Genomic DNA, 13,353 nt, shown 5'->3' on the forward strand with positions numbered 1-13,353 from the left:
ATGAGGAAAGGCATCATCACCCTCATCTACAAGCACAAGGGGGAAAGGGAGGAAATTAGAAATTGGCGACCCATTTCACTGTTGAATGTGGACTATAAGAGTCTGTCCAAGGTCATCGCCAACCGGGTCAAATCCGCTCTGGAATTGGTGATTCACCCTGACCAGACCTGCTCTGTGCCAGGCAGGAAGATCTCTGACAGCCTGGCGCTGCTCAGGGATACGATTGCCTATGTACAGGACAGGGGTGTGGATACCTGCCTCATCAGCTTGGATCAGGAGAAGGCCTTTGACAGAATATCGCACACCTACATGGGGGATGTGCTCTCCAAAATGGGCTTTGGGGAGGGAATTCGAAATTGGATCCAACTGCTCTACACTAACATCAGTAGCGCAGTCTCAATCAATGGGTGGGAAACAGATAGCTTTCCGATTAAATCTGGAGTCAGGCAGGGCTGCCCTCTCTCGCCTGTCCTTTTTGTGTGCTGCATAGAACCCTTTGCCGAGTCCATCAGGAAGGATCCGGGCATAAGAGGAGTGACGATCCCAGGCAGTGGAGGCACTCAGGTCAAAGCCTCCCTGTACATGGACGACGTCGCCGTCTTCTGCTCGGATCCGCTGTCGGTGCGCAGACTGATGCACGTCTGCGACCAGTTCGAACTGGCCTCGGGAGCCAAGGTAAATCGTGGGAAGAGCGAGGCCATGTTCTTTGGGAAGTGGGCTGACCGATCCTTTGTCCCCTTCACTGTCAGGGCTGACGGCCTGAAGGTGCTGGGGATATGGTTCGGAGGGACCGGGGCATGCGTTAGAAACTGGAAGGAGCGAGTGGCTATGGTGAAAAGGAAACTGGGCATGTGGGAGCGACGCTCCCTCTCCATTGCGGGTAAGAACCTGGTCATCAGGTGTGAGGTACTCTCGCTGTTGCTGTACGTGGCGCAGGTCTGGCCCATTCCACACTCCTGCGCGATGGCGATCACTCGAGCCATCTTCCGCTTTATCTGGAGGTCGAAAATGGATCGTGTCTGCAGGGACGCGATGTACAAGCCTCTAGATAAAGGGGGAAAAAACGTGCCCAACATCGCCCTCATACTGATGGCCACCTTTGTGTGCGGCTGCATCAAGCGGTGCGTAGACCCTCAGTACGCAAACACCAAGTGTCACTACGTGCTGAGGTTCTACCTGTCCCCGGTGTTGCGAAGGATGGGTCTGGCCACGCTGCCGCGGAACGCTCCAAGTAGTTGGACCGTGCCGTACCACCTGTCCCTGGTGGAAAAATTTATGCAGAAAAACACCTTTGACCACAAGTCCATCAGGCAGTGGTCAGCACGTAACGTCCTAGAGGCCCTGAGGGATAAGGAGAGGGTGGACCCTGTGGGATGGTTCCCCGAGCAGACTGTCAAAGTCATTTGGCAGAATGCCTCATCGCCAGAACTTTCCAACAAGCACCAAGACGTAGCTTGGCTGGTGGTGAGAAAGGCCCTCCCCGTCAGATCCTTCCTACACGCCAGGAGTCTCACCCCCTCTGCACGATGCCCTCGAGGTGGCTGTGGTGGGGAAGAGACCGTTGTTCACCTCCTTGTGGATTGTGCCTTTGCAAAGAAAGTCTGGAGAGAGATGCAGTGGTTGCTGTCGAGGTTCATCCCGAGCAGTTCTGTGACACAGGACTCTGTGCTCTACGGGCTGTTCCCAGGGACACACACCGAGACAAACATCAACTGCAGCTGGAGGATCATCAACTCGGTGAAAGACGCGCTTTGGTCTGCCCGAAACTTGTTGGTCTTCCAGCACAAAGATTTGTCCCCGACTGATTGTTGCGGACTGGCACAATCCAAAGTCCAGGACTACGTGCTGAGGGACGCACTAAAGCTTGGGGCAGCTGCCGCAAAGGCGCAATGGGGAAGGGTCGCTGTCTAAGACCTTTCTACCACAGCGCACCGAGAGACTGGGAACTGTTTAGAGCCCCTCGGGCTGTACAGATCAAATGAAAGGCTGTAAATGACTGTAATATTGTTTGTACTGATGCACCTGGTGATACATTTTGTAAAAGTTTAACCTGGATTGTACCCTTGTAATGTTGTTTTTGAAATGGTTTTGAATGTGATTGAAGATTTTTATGAATAAAGTATATTTTTACAAAAAAAAAAAAAAAAAATCTGTTCTTATCAGTTTAATATCTGATACGTCCCTTATCTGGGGACCATATATTAAATTGATTTTTGGAGCAGGGAGATGGAATAGGGGCTTGCTCCGTCCACTCCACGCATCGACCCGGTATTGCAGTATCTCTGGGAACGGTGCACCCTCCCCTTTCCAGGGGATTTTCAATGCTAAAAATAGTTTTCTTACAAACATCTGCTTTCTTTACTTCTCAACATGTACATGTTCCAAAATCCAACTTTCTTTGGAAAAACTCAGCAAGTCTGGCAGCATCGGCGGAGAAGAAATCAGTCAACGTTTCGAGCCCTCATGGCCCTTCAGCAGAACTGAAGCATAGTTTCAACAAGGGAGAAATATAAATTGGTTTAAGGTGGGTGGGGGGGAAGAGACACATTGAGGGTGTGGTGTGAGCAGATAATCAAAAGATGTCAGAGACAAAAGGGTCAAAGAGGTGTTGAAGGTGGTGGTCTTTGTCTGAGAAAAGTGCTAATTAAGAATGCAAGACAGGATATTCAAAGTACAGCTCTAGTGGGGGTGGGGTGGAAAGACTAAAGGTCTTTAGTCATTCTTAATTAGCACTTTTCTCAGACAAAGACCACCACCTTCAACACCTCTTTGACCCTTTTGTCTCTGACATCTTTTGATTATCTGCTCACACTACACCCTCAATGTGTCTCTTCCCCCCCCACCCACCTTAAACCAATTTATATTTCTCCCTTGTTGAAACTATGCTTCAGTTCTGCTGAAGGGCCATGAGGGCTCGAAACGTTGACTGGTTTCTTCTCCGCCGATGCTGCCAGACTTGCTGAGTTTTTCCAGGTAATTCTGTTTTTATTTTGTTTTGGATTTCCAGCATCCGCAGTAGCTTTTAGCTTTTTGTTTTTATCCAACTTTCTTTCTTTCTCTCTCTCTCTCTCTCTCTCTCTCTCACTCACTCACCCGCAGCAGCTACACACAAAAAACACGCACGCTCACCCAACACTCACAGACAGCACTCTCATCTCACAAACACTCTACCTCACTTATACAAAAACAGCTTTCACTTGCAAATACACCTCTCAAACACTCTCTCAGCTGCACCTTTCGCCTCACAACATTTTAAACCAGCTCTCTGCTGCCGCTGCCGCTGCTGCTGCTGACACAGCAACAATCAAAACTCACACCTCAAAGCTCACACACTTTACACAGCTACTCCGAAACCTCTACATCCACATTCACACAATCCTTACATTGCACAAGGAGCCCATTCCGCCCGTCGTGCCTGCACCAGCTCTCCCGGTGAACATTTCACCTCGTGCCTTTCTCCTGCCTTCTCCACGTAACCCGGCACATGCTTTCTTTTCAAATAATCATCTCATTCCCTCTTCAATTGAACCTGCCTCCGCCGCGCTATCAGGTGGTGCATTCCAGACCCTGACCGCTCGCTGCTCCTATCGCTTTTGCTTCTTTTGCCAGTTACTTTAAACCTGTGCCCTCTCCTTCTCGATCCTTGCCCCGGTGCAAACAGTTTCTCCCTATCTACTCTCTCCAGACCCCTCATGATTTTCAATACCTCTATCAAGTCTCCTCTCAGACTTCTTTTCCCCAAGGAATACAGTCCCAACTTCTCCAATCTTACTTCATAACTCAACTTCCTCGCCCCTGGAACCAAACTCGTAAACCTCTTCTGCACTCTCTCCAATGCCTCCACTACCTTCCTAAAATGCAAGTCAAAATGCAATCCCTCAGAGTCGGCATGGCTTTACGAAGAGTAAATCGTGTTTGACTAATTTGCTAGAGTTCTTTGAAGATGTGACAAGCAAAGTGGATAACGGGGATCCTGTAGATGTAGTATGTCTGGACTTCCAGAAGGCATTTGATAAGGTGCCGCACAAAAGATTAATACACAAGATAAGATCACACGCAGCTAAGGGTAATATATTAGCTTGGATAGAGGATTGGCTAACCAACAGAAAGCAGAGAGTCAAGATAAATGGGTCTTTTGTGGATGCCAAGCTGTAACTAGTGGGGTGCCACAGGGTTCGGTCCTCGGGCCCCAACTATTTACTTGGATTCAGGAGTAGAAGGTACTATAGCTAAATTTGCAGATGACACCAAAATAGGTGGGAAAGTAAGTTGCAATGAAGAAATAAGAAATTTACAAATGGATATGGACAGGTTAGGTGAATGGGCCAAAATTTGGCAGATGGAGTTTAACTAAGTTAAATAAGTTTAATAAGTGTGCGGTTATCCATTTTGGTCAGAAGAATAAAAAGGCGACTTATTATTCAAATGGAGAGAAACTTCAGAAATGCTTCAGCACAGAGGGATCTGGGTGTCCTCGCGCACGAATCGCTGAAAGCTAGTATGCAGGTACAGCAGGTAACAAGGAAGGCGAATGGAATCGCTTCTCGGCCTTTTGGCTAAGATCAAGTGTTGCAGGGGCGACACCATGGTCCTACCAAGGCAAGGTCGGGATGGAAGGGCTATAACCAATCGCAATCGAAATCCATACCGTGGGTTACCTATCACCGTCCGAGTCACGGTGAACCACAGCGAAGGAGGATCACCTATGGATCGGGGCTTCTTCACCAGGAGGATCCTGTTGAAGGCGTGCGGCTTCCAAGCTACGGAGATCTTCACCCTGCACGACTCCCGCAAAGGCGGTTATTTTGACGTGACGTTCAAGCGGGTGGCAGACTGCGTCCGGCTCCTGAGGGTGTTCGAGGAGAAGAGAGACCTGCCGGAGATGAAAATCCTGACGGCGGAGCCGCACTTTTCTCTGCCGTTGCAACGGGAACGTGAGGTGATGGTGCATGTGTACAACCCCTTCGTCCCTGTCGCCGACGTGGTCACCTTCCTCACCAGGTACTTCGATAAGGTGGGGAGCGGCACCGAGATTCGAGACGACTTGGGGATCTGGACAGGCAAACGCCTGTTTAAGGTCACGCTAAAGACCGATGGTAAGGGAGCCATTTTCCACCCTCCTTCCAGTTTCGCTATCGGGGGAAACCGTGGCTACCTGGTCTACGCTGGGCAACCCAAGCATTGTCGCTCATGCGGCAAGGCTGGTCATGTGGCGGCCAACTGCAGCGCCTCCCTCTGCAAGATCTGCAAACAGGAAGGGCACCAGACAAAAGACTGCAAACAGGCCAAGTGCTGCAACCTGTGTGGCGAGGCAAGTCACCTCTACAGGACCTGCCCCAAACGCTGCCGTACTTACGCACAGGCAGCCAAAGCCGACCACGGGGAAGCAGAAGAAATGTTCCGTGTCACTCCAACCACCAAGGCCCCCAGGGAGCTCAACGGGACAAAGGAGGACACAGAGAGAGACAAGGTGGAGAAAGAGATTGAGGCAACAGAGAGCCAATCAACAGCACTACCCCCTGAACCTTCCAGTCCTCAGGACAGCGAATCAATGGAGGAGGAGGCAGCAGTGGAAAAGCAGCAGGGGGAGTGGCGGACGGTGAAGAACAAGAAAAGTAAGAGGGAGCGAAGAAGAAGCAAAGGCGTTTCCCAGAGAAGCGGCAAGAGGCGTCTCCCATCCGACACGGATGACAAGGGCAGCAGCTCTTCGGATGAGGAAGTGCCAGAGCGGCACCGACAGAAGAGGCGGCAAAGCTCCAGGGCGTTGGAGGACGAGACACCCGAGCTCCAGAAAATTGGAGACAACAAGGAGACCAGCGCACCCCAACTTGGCCTGCAACCTGAGGAGGCCAGTGCACCACAGCCCCTGGAATCTGGGAGCAGTGAGGCAATCATCGCACCCCAGCTCCAGGAAGCCGGGAACAGCAACCCCCCAGAGGGGGTGAGTTTTGGAGAAGCTTCTCCAGCAAAGGTCATCTCAAAATCCGCTCACTACGTGAACCTCCAGATGCCACCGGAGCAGAACACGGCCAAGGAGATCTACCTCAGCCCATCCAAAGTGAAGGAATTTGAGCTCACTACGGGTATGAAGGAGCAGACTAAAGGTCTGGGACTCTCAGAGACAGTGGGTTTGGTAGGAGAATAAATGCTTTAATATGGGTTTAAAGATTGTATCCATAAATGTGCGTAGCATTAAATCTACTACGCGATGTGTTGCGACCTTGGACTACCTAGCCAAGGTCAAAGCTGACCTGTTGTTTCTGCAGGAGTGTGCGATACCGCACCTCAGCTCCTACAGGCAATGGTCACGATGGTGGTCCCACGGGCCATCGATCTGGTCGGGCGGAAACGACTCTCGTTCCTCCGGCCTGGGTATTCTGCTGCGGGGAGGCAACTTCACCGTCTCCGAGGTCAAGGAGGTGGTGGGCGGGCGACTCCTGGTAGCAGACGTAATGTACAAGAACGCTCCACTCCGGTTAATTAACGTGTACGGCCCGGCACAAGGGGCTGAGCGGCTGGAGGTTTTTCAGCAGCTCCCACTGCTGCTGGCGACCTCCAGGCCGGTCATTCTGGGCGGGGACTTCAACTGCATCATCGATGCGGCTGGACGATCCGGCAGGGCCGGAAGCAGATTGGACGCTACGTCCAGATCCCTGATGGAAACAGTTAAGGATGCCAAGCTGCACGACGTCTTCAGCAACCCTGCAGACGGAGCGCAGCGTAGATACACCTGGTCGCGGCCAGACGGGTCCATTCGTTCCAGGATAGACTTCCTCTTTGTGTCCCGTGCATTCACAGTCAGATCCACCGAGGTCAAGCCGGTGTTCTTCTCTGACCACTGCATCCTACTGGCGGACTGCCACTTGGAGAAGGACCTGAGGGTGGGCAGGGGGGCATGGAAGCTAAATGTGCAACTGCTGACCCCAGAGAACATTGAGGAGCTCAAGAGGGATTACAAAGGTTGGAGAACCGTGAAACCCCTCTTTGAGTCCCTGACACACTGGTGGGAAGTGATCAAGGGAAGCATCAAGAGGTTTTTCATCCTCAAAGGCACCCAGAAAGCTAGAAAGGAACAGAGGGAAATGTCCCGACTCCAGGAAAAGATGCAGAATCTGCTCCGGCTGCAGTCGATGGGGGTCGATGTCAAGGAGGAGCTCCAAGAGGTGAAGGGCCAGCAAGCCTCGCACTTTGCCTCGGAGGCCTCCAAGATCATCTTCCGTTCCAGAGTCCGCTCCGTGGAGCAGGATGAGACGTGCTCACGTTTCTTCTTCCAAAAGGTACACAGAGAGCGCTCTGTGATCAGCAGCCTGAAGGAAGAAGACGGCTCAGTAAAGTCATCACGGTCCGACATTCTGAGGATCAGCAAATCCTTTTATGCCGGACTGTATGACGTGAAGCCCACGGACAGCACGGCCTCCCAGTCCTTCCTGTCCTCTATCACGGAGGTCCTAGACCACAGTACGCGGGAGAGCCTAGACAAACCGCTAACTCCTGACGAACTGACTAAGGCCCTCGAGTCCTTCGAGAAGAGTAAAACCCCCGGAAGCGACGGCCTGCCGGCGGAGTTGTATTCGGCTCTGTGGGACTTGATCGGCCCAGACCTGCTAGAAGTGTACGAGAGTATGCTCCTGGCCGGCAGCATGTCAGAATCCATGAGGAAAGGCATCATCACCCTCATCTACAAGCACAAGGGGGAAAGGGAGGAAATTAGAAATTGGCGACCCATTTCACTGTTGAATGTGGACTATAAGATTCTGTCCAAGGTCATCGCCAACCGGGTCAAATCCGCTCTGGAATTGGTGATTCACCCTGACCAGACCTGCTCTGTGCCAGGCAGGAAGATCTCTGACAGCCTGGCGCTGCTCAGGGATACGATTGCCTATGTACAGGACAGGGGTGTGGATACCTGCCTCATCAGCTTGGATCAGGAGAAGGCCTTTGACAGAATATCGCACACCTACATGGGGGATGTGCTCTCCAAAATGGGCTTTGGGGAGGGAATTCGAAATTGGATCCAACTGCTCTACACTAACATCAGTAGCGCAGTCTCAATCAATGGGTGGGAAACAGATAGCTTTCCGATTAAATCTGGAGTCAGGCAGGGCTGCCCTCTCTCGCCTGTCCTTTTTGTGTGCTGCATAGAACCCTTTGCCGAGTCCATCAGGAAGGATCCGGGCATAAGAGGAGTGACGATCCCAGGCAGTGGAGGCACTCAGGTAAAAGCCTCCCTGTACATGGACGACGTCGCCGTCTTCTGCTCGGATCCGCTGTCGGTGCGCAGACTGATGCACGTCTGCGACCAGTTCGAACTGGCCTCGGGAGCCAAGGTAAATCGTGGGAAGAGCGAGGCCATGTTCTTTGGGAACTGGGCTGACCGATCCTTTGTCCCCTTCACTGTCAGGGCTGACGGCCTGAAGGTGCTGGGGATATGGTTCGGAGGGACCGGGGCATGCGTTAGAAACTGGAAGGAGCGAGTGGCTATGGTGAAAAGGAAACTGGGCATGTGGGAGCGACGCTCCCTCTCCATTGCGGGTAAGAACCTGGTCATCAGGTGTGAGGTACTCTCGCTGTTGCTGTACGTGGCGCAGGTCTGGCCCATTCCACACTCCTGCGCGATGGCGATCACTCGAGCCATCTTCCGCTTTATCTGGAGGTCGAAAATGGATCGTGTCTGCAGGGACGCGATGTACAAGCCTCTAGATAAAGGGGGAAAAAACGTGCCCAACATCGCCCTCATACTGATGGCCACCTTTGTGTGCGGCTGCATCAAGCGGTGCGTAGACCCTCAGTACGCAAACACCAAGTGTCACTACGTGCTGAGGTTCTACCTGTCCCCGGTGTTGCGAAGGATGGGTCTGGCCACGCTGCCGCGGAACGCTCCAAGTAGTTGGACCGTGCCGTACCACCTGTCCCTGGTGGAAAAATTGATGCAGAAAAACACCTTTGACCACAAGTCCATCAGGCAGTGGTCAGCACGTAACGTCCTAGAGGCCCTGAGGGATAAGGAGAGGGTGGACCCTGTGGGATGGTTCCCCGAGCAGACTGTCAAAGTCATTTGGCAGAATGCCTCATCGCCAGAACTTTCCAACAAGCACCAAGACGTAGCTTGGCTGGTGGTGAGAAAGGCCCTCCCCGTCAGATCCTTCCTACACGCCAGGAGTCTCACCCCCTCTGCACGATGCCCTCGAGGTGGCTGTGGTGGGGAAGAGACCGTTGTTCACCTCCTTGTGGATTGTGCCTTTGCAAAGAAAGTCTGGAGAGAGATGCAGTGGTTGCTGTCGAGGTTCATCCCGAGCAGTTCTGTGACACAGGACTCTGTGCTCTACGGTCTGTTCCCAGGGACACACACCGAGACAAACATCAACTGCAGCTGGAGGATCATCAACTCGGTGAAAGACGCGCTTTGGTCTGCCCGAAACTTGTTGGTCTTCCAGCACAAAGAGTTGTCCCCGACCGATTGTTGCGGACTGGCACAATCCAAAGTCCAGGACTACGTGCTGAGGGACGCACTAAAGCTTGGGGCAGCTGCCGCAAAGGCGCAATGGGGAAGGGTCGCTGTCTAAGACCTTTCTACCACAGCGCACCGAGAGACTGGGAACTGTTTAGAGCCCCTCGGGCTGTACAGATCAAAATGAAAGGCTGTAAATGACTGTAATATTGTTTGTACTGATGCACCTGGTGATACATTTTGTAAAAGTTTAACCTGGATTGTACCCTTGTAATGTTGTTTTTGAAATGGTTTTGAATGTGATTGAAGATTTTTATGAATAAAGTATATTTTTACAAAAAAAAAAAAAAATCTGTTCTTATCAGTTTAATATCTGATACGTCCCTTATCTGGGGACCATATATTAAATTGATTTTTGGAGCAGGGAGATGGAATAGGGGCTTGCTCCGTCCACTCCACGCATCGACCCGGTATTGCAGTATCTCTGGGAACGGTGCACCCTCCCCTTTCCAGGGGATTTTCAATGCTAAAAATAGTTTTCTTACAAACATCTGCTTTCTTTACTTCTCAACATGTACATGTTCCAAAATCCAACTTTCTTTGGAAAAACTCAGCAAGTCTGGCAGCATCGGCGGAGAAGAAATCAGTCAACGTTTCGAGCCCTCATGGCCCTTCAGCAGAACTGAAGCATAGTTTCAACAAGGGAGAAATATAAATTGGTTTAAGGTGGGTGGGGGGGAAGAGACACATTGAGGGTGTGGTGTGAGCAGATAATCAAAAGATGTCAGAGACAAAAGGGTCAAAGAGGTGTTGAAGGTCTTTAGTCTTTCCACCCCACCCCCACTAGAGCTGTACTTTGAATATCCTGTCTTGCATTCTTAATTAGCACTTTTCTCAGACAAAGACCACCACCTTCAACACCTCTTTGACCCTTTTGTCTCTGACATCTTTTGATTATCTGCTCACACTACACCCTCAATGTGTCTCTTCCCCCCCCACCCACCTTAAACCAATTTATATTTCTCCCTTGTTGAAACTATGCTTCAGTTCTGCTGAAGGGCCATGAGGGCTCGAAACGTTGACTGGTTTCTTCTCCGCCGATGCTGCCAGACTTGCTGAGTTTTTCCAGGTAATTCTGTTTTTATTTTGTTTTGGATTTCCAGCATCCGCAGTAGCTTTTAGCTTTTTGTTTTTATCCAACTTTCTTTCTTTCTCTCTCTCTCTCTCTCTCTCTCTCTCACTCACTCACCCGCAGCAGCTACACACAAAAAACACGCACGCTCACCCAACACTCACAGACAGCACTCTCATCTCACAAACACTCTACCTCACTTATACAAAAACAGCTTTCACTTGCAAATACACCTCTCAAACACTCTCTCAGCTGCACCTTTCGCCTCACAACATTTTAAACCAGCTCTCTGCTGCCGCTGCCGCTGCTGCTGCTGACACAGCAACAATCAAAACTCACACCTCAAAGCTCACACACTTTACACAGCTACTCCGAAACCTCTACATCCACATTCACACAATCCTTACATTGCACAAGGAGCCCATTCCGCCCGTCGTGCCTGCACCAGCTCTCCCGGTGAACATTTCACCTCGTGCCTTTCTCCTGCCTTCTCCACGTAACCCGGCACATGCTTTCTTTTCAAATAATCATCTCATTCCCTCTTCAATTGAACCTGCCTCCGCCGCGCTATCAGGTGGTGCATTCCAGACCCTGACCGCTCGCTGCTCCTATCGCTTTTACTTCTTTTGCCAGTTACTTTAAACCTGTGCCCTCTCCTTCTCGATCCTTGCCCCGGTGCAAACAGTTTCTCCCTATCTACTCTCTCCAGACCCCTCATGATTTTCAATACCTCTATCAAGTCTCCTCTCAGACTTCTTTTCCCCAAGGAATACAGTCCCAACTTCTCCAATCTTACTTCATAACTCAACTTCCTCGCCCCTGGAACCAAACTCGTAAACCTCTTCTGCACTCTCTCCAATGCCTCCACTACCTTCCTAAAATGCAAGTCAAAATGCAATCCCTCAGAGTCGGCATGGCTTTACGAAGAGTAAATCGTGTTTGACTAATTTGCTAGAGTTCTTTGAAGATGTGACAAGCAAAGTGGATAACGGGGATCCTGTAGATGTAGTATGTCTGGACTTCCAGAAGGCATTTGATAAGGTGCCGCACAAAAGATTAATACACAAGATAAGATCACACGCAGCTAAGGGTAATATATTAGCTTGGATAGAGGATTGGCTAACCAACAGAAAGCAGAGAGTCAAGATAAATGGGTCTTTTGTGGATGCCAAGCTGTAACTAGTGGGGTGCCACAGGGTTCGGTCCTCGGGCCCCAACTATTTACTTGGATTCAGGAGTAGAAGGTACTATAGCTAAATTTGCAGATGACACCAAAATAGGTGGGAAAGTAAGTTGCAATGAAGAAATAAGAAATTTACAAATGGATATGGACAGGTTAGGTGAATGGGCCAAAATTTGGCAGATGGAGTTTAACTAAGTTAAATAAGTTTAATAAGTGTGCGGTTATCCATTTTGGTCAGAAGAATAAAAAGGCGACTTATTATTCAAATGGAGAGAAACTTCAGAAATGCTTCAGCACAGAGGGATCTGGGTGTCCTCGCGCACGAATCGCTGAAAGCTAGTATGCAGGTACAGCAGGTAACAAGGAAGGCGAATGGAATCGCTTCTCGGCCTTTTGGCTAAGATCAAGTGTTGCAGGGGCGACACCATGGTCCTACCAAGGCAAGGTCGGGATGGAAGGGCTATAACCAATCGCAATCGAAATCCATACCGTGGGTTACCTATCACCGTCCGAGTCACGGTGAACCACAGCGAAGGAGGATCACCTATGGATCGGGGCTTCTTCACCAGGAGGATCCTGTTGAAGGCGTGCGGCTTCCAAGCTACGGAGATCTTCACCCTGCACGACTCCCGCAAAGGCGGTTATTTTGACGTGACGTTCAAGCGGGTGGCAGACTGCGTCCGGCTCCTGAGGGTGTTCGAGGAGAAGAGAGACCTGCCGGAGATGAAGATCCTGACGGCGGAGCCGCACTTTTCTCTGCCGTTGCAACGGGAACGTGAGGTGATGGTGCATGTGTACAACCCCTTCGTCCCTGTCGCCGACGTGGTCACCTTCCTCACCAGGTACTTCGATAAGGTGGGGAGCGGCACCGAGATTCGAGACGACTTGGGGATCTGGACAGGCAAACGCCTGTTTAAGGTCACGCTAAAGACCGATGGTAAGGGAGCCATTTTCCACCCTCCTTCCAGTTTCGCTATCGGGGGAAACCGTGGCTACCTGGTCTACGCTGGGCAACCCAAGCATTGTCGCTCATGCGGCAAGGCTGGTCATGTGGCGGCCAACTGCAGCGCCTCCCTCTGCAAGATCTGCAAACAGGAAGGGCACCAGACAAAAGACTGCAAACAGGCCAAGTGCTGCAACCTGTGTGGCGAGGCAAGTCACCTCTACAGGACCTGCCCCAAACGCTGCCGTACTTACGCACAGGCAGCCAAAGCCGACCACGGGGAAGCAGAAGAAATGTTCCGTGTCACTCCAACCACCAAGGCCCCCAGGGAGCTCAACGGGACAAAGGAGGACACAGAGAGAGACAAGGTGGAGAAAGAGATTGAGGCAACAGAGAGCCAATCAACAGCACTACCCCCTGAACCTTCCAGTCCTCAGGACAGCGAATCAATGGAGGAGGAGGCAGCAGTGGAAAAGCAGCAGGGGGAGTGGCGGACGGTGAAGAACAAGAAAAGTAAGAGGGAGCGAAGAAGAAGCAAAGGCGTTTCCCAGAGAAGCGGCAAGAGGCGTCTCCCATCCGACACGGATGACAAGGGCAGCAGCTCTTCGGATGAGGAAGTGCCAGAGCGGCACCGACAGAAGAGGCGG

At 51.2% G+C, this 13,353-nt stretch overlaps 2 pseudogenes; both read left to right on the forward strand.

The window, feature by feature from the left end:
- Nucleotides 1-2,121: 2,121 nt before the first annotated feature.
- Nucleotides 2,122-2,302, forward strand: LOC144674831 (U2 spliceosomal RNA; annotated as a pseudogene).
- A 7,472-nt stretch (nucleotides 2,303-9,774) lies between these two features.
- Nucleotides 9,775-9,952, forward strand: LOC144674827 (U2 spliceosomal RNA; annotated as a pseudogene).
- Nucleotides 9,953-13,353: the final 3,401 nt, after the last annotated feature.

This window comes from Cetorhinus maximus, unplaced genomic scaffold (genome assembly GCF_964194155.1).
Source record: "Cetorhinus maximus unplaced genomic scaffold, sCetMax3.hap1.1 HAP1_SCAFFOLD_829, whole genome shotgun sequence".
Classification (NCBI taxonomy): Eukaryota; Metazoa; Chordata; class Chondrichthyes; order Lamniformes; family Cetorhinidae; genus Cetorhinus; species Cetorhinus maximus.